General features: G+C 45.7%; 1 protein-coding gene across 1 annotated transcript in view; it reads right to left on the bottom strand.

Annotated features, from left to right (window-relative positions):
• Positions 1-13,160, bottom strand: part of HYCC2 (hyccin PI4KA lipid kinase complex subunit 2) — a 575,783-nt gene extending 562,623 nt beyond the window's left edge. Inside the window, exon 1 of the mRNA XM_069226082.1 lies at positions 12,993-13,160. The gene's annotated coding sequence lies outside the window, so the exon portion shown is untranslated. The remainder of the gene's footprint in view (positions 1-12,992) is intronic.
• Positions 13,161-13,621: the final 461 nt, after the last annotated feature.

Raw genomic sequence — 13,621 nt, 5'->3', positions numbered from 1 at the left:
AACTGGCCAAGAAGTGGCGGGCAGATGTTTTCATCCTCCTTTTCTTCATATGCAAGGGGGTATCAGTTTGGGTGGCCCACGGGGTCCCCTTTACCCATGTGTACAGCGAGGTAGATGTTGAGGGTCACTATGTCTTGGCGGAGGGCATGTTGGATGGTTTACCCATTGTGATCCTTAATGTATATGCGCCCAACACGGATGATCCCTCCTCCAGAATACCTGAGATTTTGGGGGACAGCGTGGATAAGCCCTTGGTTTGGGCAGGTGACTATAACTGAGTGATCGATGGGGAATTGGATCGCCACCCACCAAAGCTGGGAACCAAACCATTAATAGCACAATCCCTTAGAGATGTGATGGTGCACTTGGGTCTCTGGGACGGTTGGAGGGAATTTACCGGTCATTCTAGGACACATGATACACACTCTCGATTGGGCAGGTTTTTGTTGGGAGGTCTTGACAGCTCGCAGGTTCTGGAGGTTATTCATCTGGGTCGGTTTTTGTCAGATCACGTGCCGGTTTAGCTCCAGTTGCAGTGGGGAGAGACAGCTCCACGTTCGGCTCGAGGTTGCCGTATGCCCTCGGATTTGCTGACTGATCAGGGGTGTCAGGAACGAGTGGGTGATACCATTAAACAGTATTGGGACATAAACTGGAACACGACTGCGTCCCGCAGCTTGGAATGAGAGGCTATGAATACAGTCATTCGGGGATAGTGTATAAGCATTGTAGGTGAGGTGCGCAGACAACTGGAGCGGGATCTTACGGCCCTAGAGGTGAAAGTGGGGGAGGTACAGCGGCTGCCTCCTGACTTGAGCACCGCTAAACAGGAGGAACTTAGGTTGTACAAGGAGGTGAACACTTGTTGGGACACACTGAGCAGAACTACTCTGAGAGGGTATAGGCAGCGTTTGCATCAAGAAGGTGACAAAACAGGCAAATTCCTAGTGTGGATCCTGAAGCGGGAGGTGGAGGCTCCGCCAATACTAGGCATAATGGATACCGAGGAAGTGCTTCTAACGGGGCGTGGTGACATTCTACAGGAATTGGCGTCCCACTTTCAAAAGGTATCTAGAGCTGGCACTGAGTCGTCGGCAGGGGAGGCGGAGCGGTTTCTGCAGTGGTTGCGATTGCCAAGGTTGGCCCGGAGAGTAGGGATGCGCTTGACCTCCCGATCACTGCAGAGGAGGTGGGAGAGGCAGTGAAGGCTTTGGCAAGATCCAAGTCCCCTGGCGGTGACGTTTTCCTGTGGAGCTGTATCAGGCTTTTTCCTCCACACTTGGGGAACGACTGTTGGATGTATTTGAGGAGGCGCAGTGGTGCGGTAGGTTACCAGAAACCATGCAACAAGGTATAGTGTGTTTATTGCTCAAGCCGGGAGGGGGGGATGCTGCGGATCCCTCTTCATATCAGCCGCTAACCATGTTGAACTGTGATGTTAAGATACTCTGTAAGATCCTGGCCACTCGACTTAAAGGAGTGATTCGGGGTCTGGTGCTTGAAGACCAATGTGGGTTTATGCCGGGGCGCAGTATGTCCTTTAATCTGTGTCGTTTAGCGCATGTTCTGCATGAGACTAAGGGAGAGGATTTGGAATTGGCACTGGTGTCTCTCGACCTGGAGAAAGCGTTTGACACAGTGGAGTGAGACTATTTATTGGATGTGTTGCGGGGCATGGGCCTTGGCTCTGGCTTTTGCGCATGGGTTGAACTATTGTACACTGCCCCGACATTGTGTGTGTGGGGAGAGACATTGGCTGTCTGGGAGATTGGCAGAGGTACACGACAGGGGTGCCTGCTCTCGCCTCTCCCATTTGCCCTGGCAGATGAGCCCTTGGCGATTTGGCTCCGTGAAGAGATGGTGCAGTGGGGGATCCTGGTGGGTCGAACCGTGCACGTCATTTCTATGTATGCTGATGATGAATTGGTTTATGTGCGGGATCCTCGCGTGTCAGTGCCGGAGTTGTTGCAGAAGATGGCAGTATTCAGGGCTGTTTCCAGTCTCAAGATTAATATGAAAAAATCACTTCTGTTCCCTCTTGGGTCTCTTGTTGGGGTTCCTCCAGTCGGGCTCCCTGAAGTCGTGTTGCGCTGGGAGGTGGAGTATGTCGGTACCTGGGTATTTGGGTCGCTAACTCAGTGGATGTGTAAAACACTCATAATACTGAGCGGGTGGTGGCGGGCCTGGAGCGCTTGGTTGCTTTTTGGAATAAGTTGCCCCTCTCTGTTATGGGCCGGGCATCAATAGCGAAGATGGTGTTTTTACCCCGGTGCCTTTATCTGGTACAGAACTCCTTGTACCCTCTGCCTCCTCGGCTTTTCCGACGCTTGGATAGCCTATTGATTTCCCTAGTATGGGCAGGCAGGCAAAGCAGGGGGGCGCTGTCTGTGTTGCAGAATGACCTAGATGGGGGGCTGGCAATCCCCAACATCAGACATTATTATTATGCAGCGCAGCCACAATGTGCAGCGAAATGGTTGTCAGAGGTTGATAATTGGGAAAAGAGATTGTATGCTGGTGTGTGCGATGGGCGATCTTTGGCGTACATTCTCATGTCTGGGGGCAGATCAGACCCCGCTGCGCCTCATCTGGTGAGGACTACTGCCGGGATTTGGGAACAGGTGGTGAAGCGGGTGCTCCGGCAGGCTCCCTTTGATAGGGAATTAAGAATATGGGATCTGTCTCCGTTTCGGGATTTGGCAAAGACAATGTCGATGAAGCCCTGGCAATTGGGTGGTTGCGAGGTGGTCGGTGATATGTACTCTAATGGTGAATTTCTCTCATTTTCTGAGGCTCAGGATTTGTTTGAGGTGGGCTTGGCCAGTTTCTGCAATATGCAAAACTTGAGAGTGTAACCTGTGAGATTTGGGATGGTTTCCCGTTAGCTCCCAGGGCCTCCTTGATTTTGTACGGTCTTCTTAATTGCGGCAAGGATACGCACTTGATTGCTCATTTTTACAGGGCATTACGGGAGGATCAACCAGCCGTGATTAGCGCAGGACATAAGGCGTGGGATGCTGATTTGGGGCAACCTATTGAGGATGCTGACTGGGATGCGGCCTGATAACTGGTTTGAACGTTCACATGTAATCTTAGGTTCAGATTGTTGCATTTCAACTTTGGGCACAGGACAGACATCACTCCTAGGAAACTAAATAAAATAGACCCAGGTAGAGGGGCCAGTTGTCCTCGATGTGGTGAGCTTGGTGCTTCTTTTCTACATATGGCATGGCCCTGTAGAGCTGTACATGTTTTCTGGCAGGAGGTGACGGCGGCGATCACTGAGGTCACTGAGCTTGAATTGGAGGTCACTCCGTTGATGTGTCTCCTGGGTGTGGTGCGCAGGCGACGGGGTAGAGGGATTGTCTACAGGATGGTAGTGTTGGCTTTAGTACTAGCCAAGCGTAGAGTAGCGATCGGCTGGATGAGCGTGCGGACCCCTTTGGTCTCTGACTGGTTGCGGGATCTACTGGAGTGGAGAGCGGCGGAGGAGCAGCACACGCGCATGACACTTAGTGATGAGAGGGCACTTGCTGATGTGGCTGCTTGGAGTGCACTTCTAGAATGGTTCACTCATGAGGAGGACGCCTGCTCTGTGAGCAGTAACGTGGTGGTGATTGATGGGGAAAACACACTCTTCCTCTTAGTACATGTGACGCTCAAATGTGGAGTAGATCTATCTTGATCTGTTTATGTTATTAACGGTCTGGTCTCATTTAGTTGTGGTGCTGATTCCTGGGATTGAGGACCGGATGGGGGGGGGTCTGGTGATGTCTTCATCGATGATGCAATGCTGTGTGCGCCCACTTGGGTATCATTATATGCCTGTGATCTTACTCTGCTGAACCTGCACTGTGTTGATTTTTATGTTGATCTTTAATCTTTCATTAGGAAAATAAAAACAGATTTAAAAAAAAAAAAAAAAAAAAAAAAAAAAAAAGGAACACCACAAAATTTTCAGAACATGTTTTTTTCTTCGGTTATATATAGTTTTATAAATACCTGCAAAGTGAACCTGTGCCTTTCAGAACCAACTTTAACGTTATAAAAATAAATATATACATTATTTATTTTGTGGGTGATAAGTGACAGTGAGTGAAAGTGCAGAAGATGAGCAAAGTGAATGAGAGTGAGTGAGGGGCAAAAAGAGGAAATGAGTTAGAGGGAGTGAGTGGGTGAGTGGGTGAGTAGATGAGAGAGAGCACGCAAGTCAGAGAGAACAATTGGCATTAACAGATTGAGTTAGAAAGTGCATCAGTGAGGACAAATGATAATGTGACTGAGGGACTGAATGAAAGTTGATGAGTACAGACTGAGTGATGGTGGGCGAGTAAAAAAGGAAAGGCTGACAATGAGTGAGTGAAAATTAGAATTTGAGAAAAAGCAAGTAGGTGAATGTTAAATGCAGAGTGAGGGAGTGAAAGCAATAGTGTGAGAGACAGTCAGAGAACCAAAATGTAGGAGACAGCGAACAAGTGAGAGAGTGAGTGAAAGCCTAGTTGAGAGGGAATAAAAAAAGGTGAGTGAGTGAGAAAAAAAGTAATGGACTCAATGAGTGAAAATGAGTGGGAGCAAGTGTGCATGTGTGAAATTTAGTGTGACTGTCAGTGAATGAAAGTGGAGGTGGGGATGATGAAAGGATGTAAAGGAAAGGGAAATGCTTAATAGAGTGGCCAAAAGAATAGATAAGTGAGAGACTAAGTGGGAGGGAATGAGTAAAGAGTGGCTGAGAGGGGGTGAGTAAGTCTAAGTAAATGTATGAGAGTGATGGTGAGAGAAATTCTGAGTCAACATGAATGAGGGTGTGGTGAAACATGTGTGGGATGCCAAGCAACACACATCTCCAGGTCCCAAAGATCCCTATTGCAATGGCGTTTCCCAGGGTTCCATAACATCCCCTATAATCTTAAACCTCTAGATGGAGCTGCTTTGTGCTCTACTCACATAACAGCATCAAGATTAACCAGTATGCCAAAGATACAAAACTCTACTGAAAAGCCTCCTCTGCTTCAAACATCCAATGCCTCAAACACTGCCTGCACATCATCCTGACAAGGATATTCAGTGCATAACTGAAGCTCAATCCAACCAAGACAGAATTCCTGTTATTTGCCAAGAACAAGAAACCTGGCTCAATTGCAGGACCCTTGCCAGATTCGAACCCCAACTTTCACTGAATGCCAAGTTACTTGGATTCACCCTAGACACCAAACCCTGCCTCAAAGAAACACACTGTCAAAATAAAAAAATAAGTTGCCTGGTAGCATTTCTCTCTTGTTAAATAAATCTTCCAGGAAGCACAATCAGAGCTGCTGTTAAAGCCTTTGTCTAGCCTGCCAAACTCTACAGTGGCACTCCTTAAGGGCAACTTACATGCTGAAGCAAGTCTTATCCACGGCCTGATAAAATACAATCAGATCACCACCACCATCCTGATGGGACTCCACTGGGTTACCTTGCCGGCACACACCAGCTTCAAAAACAGTTGTATAATTTACAAAGCCATCACGATCCGCACCCAAAGTATCAAGTTCACCATCTCTAGTGGTTCTGGGCATAGCCCAGCCAGGACACCATTAGACTGCAGACAAAGAAGTGTAAAAAAAAAGAAAAACCATGGCAGTAGCCTTTTCCATCTATGCGCTCAGGGAACAACGTCCCTGTATCCATTAAGACAACCCCAATGCTGCTCAATTTTAGGAAAAACAGGGTTAAAGGCGCACCTCTTAGAAGAACACTACACGACAATGCATTACCCATCCACAAACAGTTATGTATATGACTTGTTGACATGATGCTTGTCTTTCAACCTGTAGAGCGCACTAATGCTGTTTTGGCTACGTTCACACCACAGAAATACCACATACATACGTTGCATAGATTGGCATCCCTAGACTGAACTGGCATTAACTCTTACGTTTGGTGGGAAGCATTTCGACATGTGAGCAACCTCACATATTTGTGCATTGTGAAGGGAACAAGCCTAGACACAATTACTGGAGTTGCTTTATCTTTTAAAATGAAAGAAACCTTTGCAAAGTTGAAGTATCTCTTTCCGTATAGAGCCTTTGCATAGTCGATTATTTTATTTTTTTATCTGGGGCAAAGGTGGAATCAATATGACCAGTTTTGTACACAAATTGACAAATTGTACAAATATGTCAACAAAGTGATCTTGCTTACCTTCGGGCTATGGCATGGGATCTATATATAATAGAAATATCCACTTTGATATGCCTGGGATTGTCTGATAAGATGGAGTCCAATTCACAGCAGAAGGCAATAGGATCTTACTAAACAACCTCAAGGAATTTATTTTGTTTTATTTCCAAGTAAAAAAAGAACATGTCGTAAACACAAACGATCTTACCGTCAACTTTTATTTATAAATCTTCTGAGATACCACGTTTTGCTGCAATGTTTTTGTGCTAGTCCTGGACTTTAAGATTCACTGAGCCAATTTAAGGTTTGCACACTCATCAGATTTCATTTTTAAGTGTATACTGCACCCACAGACCCATGGGAAAGAACCCCATGTTAAGCAGGCCTTTTCTGACAACAGCTTTTGGGATTTAGCTGCAGGGCCTCGCCTCTCTTAATTATATGAGCTCCTGCAAGTGGGTTATCTTCTGACACACCAACAGGTCTGTGCTGTGTAGCTAAACAAGACTTGCTTTGGATACAATTCAACAAACAGAGACTGTAAAACCAGTCACAAAAGAGCATGACAGTTTTTACGGAAGAAGTCATTGGGACTCCTTCCTTAAACACGTTTTTCACTACTAGCCCCACCTGGTGGTGCCATGGTCATGTATCAGTTCGCCATGCTTTTGTGGGGCCCCTATGCAGAGTGCTCATGTGTCTGCCTTGCAAGGATTTCCCACCTGGGTTTGAAAAGCAGAGTTGCAGGTGGTTCGGCTTAGCATGCCTGGTGATCTTTACTACTCGAGGATTTCCTGTGGCTTCCCACACCTTTTAAAATTCACTCCCCCTTTTACCCACACTCGCGGAGGTTCACTGGTCCCAGCTTTATAGGTGATTCTTTCCATTCTTCAGATTCTCGAGAATCTGTGTGGCAGTTAGTCATCATCTCAAGAATCTGTTCCATAATTCATGCTGTTCCGAAACAACCCTGTTTGACATGCATCTGCTTCTAGATACCCCCACATTAAATGGACTTGCCTAATCTGCTACGCAACTCCTTGGTTCCTGGCGCTCTCCCACCATATGCTGTTAGACAGGATGTCGCTGACCAGGAGCAGGAAGAGACCTGGACCAGGTAAATGAAGGGGAAAAAAACACACACCTCACTCACCAGACACCAATACGAGCTGTTAAATAGAGGAAGGACTCATGAATTAAGAGAGGCAATCCTGCCAGGACACCAATAGAGAGAAAGCTTAAGTATAAAGAGGTATTTAAAAAAAAAAAACATAAAACTACATCTAAGACAAGGGAATGTATCACTTGATGTGGAGTAATAGGGACATGACGTTCGGATACATCATTCTGCCTACTATTAGCATTATACATGCAGGTGTCATCCCCGAGAATAAGACAGCATCAGAATTGCAATAGTGGGTTGAGACAGAGCTCAAATAGACCTGACTGAAATCCACTGTATAGGTTTTCTTTACACTAAGTAGGATATCACGATGTCGAACCAGTGTTCCAACGTCATTTCCATCACCCTATTGCAAAAGAGCCATTGGGGTATAGTTGTGGTACTAGAATACAATACAGCCCTTGAGGCAATGATGTCCCTTCCATTTGTCAATCCTGCACCATGACTGCACTAACTACTGGCTCGGCTGGTTTATCACTGCACGGCATCACGTGATATTTTGCCAAAATTGAAACCATAATGTCCTCCTCCAAGTAGACACATATCCGCTCCTGCCATTTGTTCTCCATGTGGAATTTGGATGTATTTGGAGTTTTGTAAATTAGCAACAGCATCAACATCAGTTCTCATCACATCTTCCTCTCTACAATCCCTGCTGGATAAATTTCCCCCACTTCACACTGAGAAAGTACTGTAAATGGAAAGTGGCAATGACAGGTGAGTGGAGCTCAAACCCAGCAGAAATGCAAAATTAAGATTAGACTCTGGCTGATTTATAATGTGCAACACTCATCTTATTTCTGTCCTCTTACTACCAACAAGTTACGCAGTGGCATGACGAAACTTTAGGGCCCTCCCACGCTCTGGACCCAGTCAGGAGCTCTCAGGCCAGGGGCTCGCCACCAGTGCACAGTACCAAAGAGGGGGTCCTTGGAGCTACTGCCCCCCATACCCTTGCACCAAAGGGGCTGCGGGGACTATTGTTATGCCACTGAAGTTACTATACTTTATTATATGCCAGCTGCTGCAGTGAACACTCTCTACCTTCAAGTAAGAACCGACTGAATTGGAGCTCTGTTTGCATTTTCTCCCAGAGGGACAAAAAAGTTTAAACCAATTCCATATAGAGAAAGAGTGAGGGTCCCTCCTTTACTTTCAGAAACTGCAGAAATCCATTCAGAAATATTATATGGTAAAGGCTTTATATAACATGCACAAGTTAGAAGACACTCAATAACAGGGGTGTCGAGGAAAACAATATAAAACACTGTTTACAAATGATACAAACTAATGTGGGTAAACTCATGTTATGGATACTCTTGCAATTAAATAAACAATGAGGCACAGTGTCATTTTACGCCAAACCAACCAGTAATTCATTACACATTGGTTGAAACAAAACAAACCTGGGCAGACTGGGACATGCACTTGGTTGAGAATTACCCATTGCAAGTCTGCAACAGATTTCGCCAGCACCAAAAGCCCATTTTATTTTATACTTCTCACAGGTGAAATGGCTAATGGGTGGTGTTAAGCATTATACAAGTAACCTAAATAAGTCCTAACAGCATACCAATTTTCTTTGAAGCCCATCTTTCCTGTTGCTTGCAGTGCTCGGAGGTGACCCAAGGGTCGGAAAAAGTGCTCCACAAGGAACTTCACTCCAATCCAGAGACGCACCAATACACTGAATCCAATCCACCACACTCAAATCCACCTCACCATTTCAATCCACCCCACTCCAATCCAGTCCACCCCACTTAAATCCAGTCCACACCAATCCACCCCACTCAACCCACTCCAATCCACCCAACTCTACTCCAATCCACCCAACTACCTCAACCCACTCCATCCTATGACACACTCTGCCACTGAACTCTACTCCCCTCTACGGCACTACTCCACTCTACAACACTCCAAGAAATCCATTCTACTATCCGACTCTACACCACTAACTTTTAGCCATTCTGGACAGCAGCCACACTGATGTACAACATAGCAAAATACACTGCCAAAGCCAATCTCTTGTACAAGTGAGACCTATTGGCTTTGCCAATGCTTGTGTTTAGTTCAAGCAAACTGCTAACGTGGTTCTGTAGTTTAAAAGGTGCCCATTGCCTAAATTTGCTCATCACAAAGGGTTTCAGATATAGCAGGTCAGTTCAAACAAGTTGCCCACAAAGAACCACCGCACCAGTATGACCCATCTTTTTAGAACTAGCACCACTGCTTGAACATATCCCATTGAAGATCGGCTACATCATCTACAAAGCTATCATAGTACCCCGTCAAACAAAGCAACTAAGATCAGGGGCTCTGATTGAACAAGGATAACACACAGCAGCAGCACATTTGGGCTTGAAATGAGTAAATTCAACATCGAAAATACGAGAAGAAAACTTTTATGACACACCATCTAAGTTCAGATCAGGGAGGTCACAACATTTTTCCTGTTGCAGGTGGAACTGAAGACTCATCTATTCAAGCATCACTGCCCTGCATCATAAACCCCCACAACCACTCTCTGTGATACTCACCCTCTCCTTCTGCTCCCTCTTTTCCTCACCCATTCACCCAGCCTCTGCCCCGTGTTACCTGGGCTCCTCTGGACCTAGCAGGTATACCTTCAACACACTCTCCCTATACTACAGCTGTCTCCGAGGGGGCACGACCTAGACTACATATACTGTAAACTTGATTCATGCAAAGGGCTTTGTTGTTTTGCAGCTAGGTTTGCAATTTATAAATAACATTTATACAAGAACAGCCTACATGAACCGCCTTTGCTGGAACAGAAGACAAGCAGGCAGAGGTTTACTAGGTGTTAAAGCATGTTATCAGACCAGCTACTTTAAACGGGTCTGTGAGGGCTTTACCTGCCCAATACCAAAGCCTGCTTGTTGAATCTTGCTGGCTGAGTGGGGACAACACCTTATTCAAAATAAGCCTCAAAGAATGAAACGGCTAGGCAGGTTTTATGAGTGAATTCTAAAATGGGAATTTGTTAGGGTGATTCTGGGATTTTCTTTCTTGGCATTTGGGGGTTCGTATTTCTGCAAATACTGAATTGTGTTCATGTTCCAACTAAGCACTGCAAATCATAAGAATGTGCATTCCATTGAATACCTGCATCCAGTCAAAGAAAGGCCAACATAGTTACAGCCTTTCAACAAAAGGTGACATGAGCAACATATTTGAAGGAGCCTGCCCCTAAGGCCATTCATGCGTTTAAATAGCACTTGGCTGCAAGCCCACGCCTGTTGTTACAATGAGTGACTCAGATGTAAAGAGTCTCTGTCCAACATATCCTGCTGCAGGTTATCTACCTCAAAAGCCGCCGCATACAGTTAGATTTTTATTTTTTTAAAGGAGAAACATAAGATGCCTAAATGGGGCGTACAAGACTTGGGCACAGCGGGCACAGGTTTAAAGTTTAAACTCAGATGTGCTAAAGTATAGTCACATTGAAAATTGTTCTGTCTCGAAATTAGTAATTATTTAAATTAGTTTGAGAGGACGCACTCCTAAACTGAGTCAGACTCTGTGCCTACATTATCTAGTTCTGATCGTGCGACGTCTCCCTCCCCCTTCCCTATACTCCTAAACGTTCAATACGTTCATAAGCACCCAGGCATGCATAACATTGCGTTTGGTACTGCAAAGATGCAAAATGCTGGGTGCAAAAACTGCCCGTGGAAAAATAACACAGTTAACAGCTTGCATTCCTCTATAAACGTATACACCTTAAAATGTAATTTATTCATCAAAGAAACAAGCACCAATGCGGGAAATATTTTACTCTTCACGTCTGATTCGTTGGGATACTTTATTCATGAAGATTGTCCTGTCTCAAAACAAGCTGGATTTATAGGTTAGAGATTTCAAAACAAGAACACGACAATTGCATGAAGCACAAAACCAGCACAACGCTAAATACAGGCTTCCGTGATAAGTATATACCGTTCCCATCTCTTTTACAGAAGTCGGTACACTTCCTTTGAGAGTCCGTTGTTGCACTTTAAACATTTAGAATGACAAGTTTGTAAAACATTATATATGGTTAAAACCCTGTACGGGAAACCCCGCATTTCAGTACGTACTTTGTAATTGCTAAATATAGCCTCGTTGAATGGCAAAAACCACAGCCTGCCAACCCTGAAACGCCCATTATGTTCACATACCCGACAGCCTAACTGTTCGGCAAGTTTGCACTTTCCGAAGAAAATAAATATTAACTTGTTGCGAAATTGCTTAGCCACCCAAAAAGAAAACACCAGCCCTGCTAAATTCCATGTTCTGTCTCCGAATTAGACATATGGTGTTCACTCTAGTATGCCACATTCCAGACTGCTCTGTAACAGTGAAATCATTTTTCAATATTGTTAAAAGGTGAATCTCAAACACTGCTCCTACTTCTCTGAGGGCAGAAGTGTAATACAAACGGGTTGTTAAACTTAGGGTATTTCAGGTTTTCTCCCATACTGTTCACAATCACTACCAGGTCGTCTCCGAATACTTTGGTTATCTGGTAAATGTTTAAAAGGCCGATTTTGAAACATCGAATTTCACAGGCAAGTAGATGAAGGGGGAACACAGCATAATGTATATCTTACATGTGTATCTTTGTCGCCCTTACCTATGGGTACCGTTACATGGACTTTGCTGTCGACCAGTCCAAAGCTGCAGTGTCTTTTTTTGCTCGTTAGTAGTAGCATAAAAGACTGAAATAACACCATCTAATGTTTAACAAAAAAAAAGAGAGAGAACTGGCGTGTCGCCTACCCAAAGCTGACAGAATGCTATTAGTTAACATTAATACTATACAAACAAACATGTCAGAGTTTTCTTTGCCGCTCACCCCGTGATTACAGGTAGACGTTTTAGCCCGTCTATGACACAAAATGCCGCAGGGCTCAACCATATCAACGTCCATCACCCAGTCTGCATGTGATTTATTTTAATCTCTTATGCAAGTACAGTGTGGGATGGATGCAACAAATAATCCTTTAACGTCTCTGAAGTTGCCTACCATGGGGAAGCGGCTTGCCTAGTCAAGAAGCATCAGAAGGGTCAATACAGTTAGAGATCCCAAGGTGAACCCAGACAGACCTTGATTCTCAACGTAAACAGTTTGAAGAATCAGCTGTCACACTAAGACGTCATATCACTAAAAACCTCAACCCACTGTTTGATTACAATATAGCACATTGGGGTTGGCGCTAGTTGGCAGGGACTCTGAAGGAAGTCACGCACTCTAAAAACCCTTTACACGGTACACGTTATAGAGAATGCGCTTTGACACTGGGTACGACCGTAAGTGAAATGTTTGTCATGGTGTCTAATCCTACATAGCTGCAAGACTGGTGCCTGCGGCGGCCTCGCCGTGTGAAGCCGGCGTGACATTGACATCAGTGCTCTGCCCGGAGCAGGTGGGGGCGGGCAGAGTACTCATGCACATCACTGCAGCAGCTGCCCGAATCAGGCCTGCCGCAGTGTGGGTGGGAGACTGCGGCTTCCCGCGGTGTGTGTGGGACGCCGGGGTCCTCCTTGCTGGCGCTTCGGCGTCTTGTCAGGTGCATGAAACGGTACACAAATGCAAATACCCTTCAATATAGAGGTGACGCTGGCACGGAATGACAAAACGTACCTGAAGCGAGTCCGTACTTCTGTCCGTTCCTCTCAGCGGCGTCCAGACCTCGGGCTGCTAAATGACCCCTGTCACCCAGCCATGCCAACGGGGCTCCGGGGGTGAGAAGACTATTGCCCCTTCCAGTACACGGCGGCTTCGATGAGCAGACTTCCGTCGACAACAGCCACCCGGCCTGTACCTTACGTCACCAAGACGTCGCTTCCCGTGTCCTCCTTCTGAGCTCCTTCTCGCGCACCGCGGGTCTTCCCGTGAGTAGGTTTTCGTCGAGGTCAGCCCTTTGGCCTAATCCAGCGTCACCTGCATATCGATTCTAGTGGCTTCGTTCACGGATGGAGTATTGCTCCTATTACAAGAATGGTCACGTTGGGCGTCCGTAGCAACCACGCTATCACGTGACCACCATAATATGCCACCTCGCCGTGTTTTCCCCTGTATTTTGATACATTGCGGAAGTGAGGAGGAGACCTAGAAATACTCCCGAATGCCAATTTTAAGGTTAGGGTACATTTCGGTGTCTCTGCAAAGCAGCACTGACCTGTTGTACATGCCATATTATGTGGGCTAAGAATATTTATTTGCGGCTTTAAGTAAGCGAACGGGGACGTACAAAACAGCTATATTAAAGT

The sequence above is a fragment of the Pleurodeles waltl genome, chromosome 3_1 (genome assembly GCF_031143425.1).
Source record: "Pleurodeles waltl isolate 20211129_DDA chromosome 3_1, aPleWal1.hap1.20221129, whole genome shotgun sequence".
Taxonomy (NCBI): Eukaryota; Metazoa; Chordata; class Amphibia; order Caudata; family Salamandridae; genus Pleurodeles; species Pleurodeles waltl.
This window is presented reverse-complemented; position numbering and strand designations above follow the sequence as displayed.